Genomic DNA, 5,561 nt, shown 5'->3' on the forward strand with positions numbered 1-5,561 from the left:
AGAATCAAACTTGTTATTTTTTTGACATTTTAATCATAGTGTTTCTAAAAAATGTGAAGTTATATCTCATTGTGATTGTGATTTGTATTTCCTTGATGATTAGTGATGTTGAGCATCTTTTTATATTTCTACTAGAGGCCTGGTGCACAAAATTTGTGCATGGGGGGGGTTCCCCTCAGCCTGGCCTGCATCCTCTTCAATCTGGGACCCCTCGGGGATGTCTGACTGCCTCTCACATTCTGGGACCACTGGTTCCTAACTGCTCACCTGCCAGCTTGCCTGTTCGCCCCTAACCCCTCTGCCTGACTGCCTGATTGCCCCTAACCACCTTTGCCTGCCTGCCTGCCTGATTGACCCTAACTGCTCCCTTGCCGGCCTGATTGCCCCTAACCACCGCTGTCTCGCCCCACACCTGGGACCCAGGATTCCCTCCTCTGGTTGGTCACAGGCACCCAGGACCTGGGCTTCCCTCCCTCTGTCTGGCCACAGGCACCCAAACCCAGACCAGCTTCACCTGGGCAGGTCACAGCCACAGGGGACCATGGGAGGGCGCCACAGGGAGCCAAAGGAGCCTGAGACCACAAGGTGGGTGGCTTGTCCCTCTCCCAGGCCACAGCGCAGGCTCTGGAACCCAGGACCGTGGAGCAGGAGGCTTGTCCCTCACCCGGGCCATAGGTGCCAATGCAGCTGCTGGTGCGCCGGACAGCGGGGTGAGTGGCTTGTCCCTCTCCCAATCACAACCCCAGCCACTGGTACCCAGGACTGCGGGGCATGTGGCTTGTCCTTCTCCCAGGACAGGCCGCCGGCACAGGCGCAGCCACTGGTGCCCAGGACCATGGGGCGTGTGGCTTGTCCCTCTCCTGGGGCACAGGTGCAGGTGTAGCCACTGGCACCTGGAACCATGGGGCGGACAGCTTGTCCCTCTCCCAGACCACAGGCGCAGCTGCTGGCGCCTGGGACTGTGAAGTAGGAGGATTGTCCCTCTCCTGGGCCGCAGCCTGGCTGGTCCCCATTCCTCTCTCCCCAGTGTTGAGTGTCTGAGCAGTTACAGCGTGAGGGCATGAGAGCATGATGATGAGAGGGCATGATGACCATTTGCATATTAGCTCTTTATTATATAGGATTGGCTATCTGTATGTCTTCTTTGGGAAAATGACTATTTGGGGTCCTCTGCCTTTTTTTTTTTTTTGGTTAATCATCATTGAGGATATTTTTCCTATTGATTTTTTTTTTACAGAGAGTGGAAGGGAGGGGAGAAAGGAGAGAGAAAGATAGATAGGCAGAGAGACTTCAATATGAGAGAGACACATGGATTGGTTTCCTTCCACATGTGCCTCAACCAGGGCCAGGGGACTCCCAGGTACATGCCCTTGACTGGGAATTGAACTCGAGACTCTCCCATGCATGGTCTGATGCTCTAACCACTGAAATGCATTGGCCAGGGCACTTTGCCATTTTTAATTGGGTTGCTTGTTTGTTTGATGTTGAGGCACACAAGTTTTTTTATATATTTTGGATCTTAAACCCTAATTAAATATATCATTTGTAAATATATTCTCCTATTCAATTGTGTTTCTTTTTAGTTTGTTCATGATTTCTTTCACTATACAAACTTTAAGTTTGATGTAGTCCCATTTTGTTATCTTTGCTTTTAATACCCTTGCCCAATGAGACAGATTCAAAAAATATATTATTAAGAGCAATGTCAAAGATGTTACTGCCTCTGTTTTCTTCTAGGAGTTTTATGGTTTCAGGTCTTACATTTAAGTCTTTAGTCCATTTTGAGTTTATTCTTCTATCTAGTATTAGAAAGTGGTCATTTCATTTTTTTTGCATATCCAGTTTTCCTAACACCATTTATTGAGTACACTGTCTTTATCACATTGTATATTCTTGTCCCCTTTGTTATAGATTAATTGATCATAAAGGCAAGGATTTATTTGTGGGCTTTCTATTCTGTTCTATTGATTTATGTGTCTGTTTTTATGCTAGTACCATGGTGTTTTTAATTACTATAGCTCATGACCCTTCGGTGTATGGGATGACATTCCAACCAACTGAGTTACTCAGGCCAGGACAATATTCTTTTTTTGTAATAACTTTGTCTGGTTTGGGTAACAAAATAATTCTAGCTTCATAGAATAATTTTGAAAGTATGCCTTCCTCTTCAATTTTTTGAATTAGTTTAAGAAGAATAGGTATCAATTTTTCTTCAAACTTTTAGTAGCACTCACATGTAAAGCCATTTGTGTGAAATTTCTTGATTACTGCTTAAATTTCATTTGTAGTAATTGGTCTTTTAGATTTGCTGTTTCTTCATGGAAGGTTATGTACCTGTATAAATTTATCCATTTCTTCTAGATTATCAATTTTAGCATATTATTTTTTGTAGTATTATTTAATCATTCTTTGTACTTTGGCTGTTTTTGTTATAAATTCTCTTTTATTTATGATTTTATTTATTTGGGCTCTCTTTCTTCTAAATAAATTTTGGCTAATGGTTTTGCAATTTTGTTTATATTTTCAAAGAACTTGCTCTTAGTTCTATAGATCTTTTCTATTGTAGTTTTAATTTATATTTTATTTATTTTCACTCTGATCTTAACTATATTTCCCTCCTATTTACTTTGTGTGGTTTTTTTTCTTCATTTATATTTCTATTAAAGAGTTAAGAAGGATAAAGGGCAAGATCATGAATTAAAGTATAATATGCTAATACTTGAGGCCTGGTGCATAAAAATTCATGCACTGGAGGGGGGTCCCTCAGCCCGGCCTGCTCCCTCTCACAGTCTGGGAACCCTCAGGGGCGGGAGGCAACCCAGTGATCAGGGGAAGGTTACGCCTCATCACACCTCTGCTGCTGCCACTGCTGGCAGCACAAGCCTTGGGCAGCCCTGGTTACCTGAGCCTCGGGCAGCCCTAGGCGGCTGGGCAGCTGCCATCCAAGGCTTGCCTGCAACTCAGGCTGGCCCTGGTGGATGGGGGGCTGATGGGACTGGGGGACTCCGGAGGCAGGCATGCGGAGTGGCCGGGCCTGTCTGGGGGCAGGCCCAGCCTTGCTGTGCACCTGCTGCCCCAGCAGGGCTGAAGGGACTGGGCGCCACCATCTTGTGGCTGTGGGGACTGCCATCTTTGAGGGTGTGGCAGTCAATTAGCATATTCCCTCCTTATTGGCTGTGGGTGCCACCATCTTGAGGGTGGGGCAGTCAATTAGCATATTCCCTCTTTATTAGATAGGATTATATTCTGGCAAAGAAGAAAAATGCAACTAAAAACAAAAAGGGGCAGAGGAGAAAACAGACCTGCACAACACTAAAGGAAATCCTCCTGGCAAAGATAAAATGACAGCAGGTAGAAATCTCTGTATTCAAAGGAGTCAAAAGGACTGGAAATAGTAACTGCAAGGATAAATGTTAAATCTCTGTAGAAGATAATTGACAAAATAAATATTATAATAATACATTGTGGGATTTATGCAATATATAAGTGTAAAATTCATGATGATAGCTTAATGGCTATAAGGAGACAAATGGAAGTACACAATTGTAAGATATCACTCATTCAGTAGTATATTATTTAAAGGTAGACAGTGGTAAGCTAAAACTATGTATGTATTAAAAATTATAAAACAACAATTAAAATAACAAAATAGAGTTACAGATAATAAGTTAACAAAGGAGATAAAATGGAATCACTTAAAAATATTCAGTTTAGGCAGCAGATGACATAAAAGAGGAAACGGTTAATAAAGAACAAATGAGACTATAAAATAAACAGCAAGATTTAAACTTAATCATATCAATGATCACATTAAATATAAATGCTCTAAACACCACAATTTACTTTTTAATATATTTTTATTCATTTCAGAGAGGAAGGGAGAGGGAAAGATAGATAGAAACATCAGTGATGAGAGAGAATCATTGATTGGCTGCCTCCTGCATGCCCCCTATTGGGGATCGAGCTCACAACCCTGGGCATTTGCCCTTGACCGGAATTGAACCTGGACCCTTCAGTCCTTAGGCTGATACTCTATCCACTAAGCAAAACCAGTTAGAGCTAGACACCACAATTTAAAGGCAAAAGTTATCAAATGGAATGAAGAATAAGACCCATCTATCTTCTGCTGACTAGAAATGGTCTTTAAATATAAAAACACAAAGAGGTTCACAGTAAGAGTATGAAAAGGTATATGATGTTAACACTATCAAAAGAACAACAAACAAAAACAAACAAACAAAAAAACAAAGAGGCAATTTTAGACAAAGGGAAAAAAGAAAGAATGTCCATTCTCACCACTTTTTTCAACATTGTATTAGTAATTCAAAAGAGGGCAATAAGAAAAAAATAATAATAAAAGTAAACCTAAATAACTAAATCTACTTTGAGACAAAGAAGTAAAATTATCTTTATTCATCAGTGACCTACTCAGCTATGTAGAAAATCCAATAAAAATTATAAAAGCCATACAAGAACTATTAAGCAATTTTAATTAGGGTATAGGCTACAGGCTTAAAACAATCAGAAAGTAAAATTAAAAAACAGTATTTATAATTGCTTCAAAAATATAAAATATTTAGTGATAAATCTAACAAAATATGTACAAGACTTGTAACTGAAAATTATAAAACAATGATATAATAAGTTGAAATGCATGGGTCAGAAAACTCAATTATGAGAACATGATCAAATCAAATTACAAACTAACTTGCCCCACATTTTTAAGTAAGCAGTTTTTGATAAATTGACCTCAAATAATCAAAACAATGCTTTAAAAAGAAAAAAGGTTGGAGCACCACCACTATCTGACTTCAAGGGTTATAATAAATACATGGTAATCAAGACTGGGAGGAATTGGCATCAGATAGATACATTTATAAATAGAACATAATAGCATGTTCAGAAATAGACCCCTAAACAATAACTATTAATTTTTTACAAATGTATAAAAGGAATTTAGTAGAGAAAAGGTAGCCTTTTCAACAAATTTAGCTGAAAAAATCAGTATTCAAAAAGAAAAAGAAAATGACCTTTGACTCACACCTCACATCTTATTTAAAAATTATACAAAATGGATCATGAACCTAATGTGAAAACTAAACCAAAGCATTTCTAAACTAAAACATAGACCAATTTTTTAGACATGATGAAAAACACCATCTATAAAAAGAAAAATTTGACAAGGTGAATTTTATCAAAATTAAAATTGTCTGCAGATCATATATTATATAAAGGATTTGTATGTAGAATATATAAAGAATGCTCAAAACTCATTAATAAGATCAATGTAATTCTTAAAATAAGCAAAAGATTTGAAATAAATTTTATAAAAGAAGTTATATATGTGGCATATAAGTGACATGAAAATATACTCAATATCATTAGTCATTAAGTAAATGAAAAGCAAAACCACAACGAAATACTATCGTTTTCATATTTGAATGGATAAAATTTAAGTGGCTGACCATACAAAGTGTTTTCAAGGGTGTGGAAGAGCCCTGGCAGAGTGGCTAGGTTGGTTGGAGCATAATCTCATACACCAAAAAGGTTGCTGGTTCAAC

This window comes from Myotis brandtii, unplaced genomic scaffold, assembly GCF_000412655.1.
Source record: "Myotis brandtii unplaced genomic scaffold, ASM41265v1 scaffold11, whole genome shotgun sequence".
In the NCBI taxonomy this organism is placed as follows: Eukaryota; Metazoa; Chordata; class Mammalia; order Chiroptera; family Vespertilionidae; genus Myotis; species Myotis brandtii.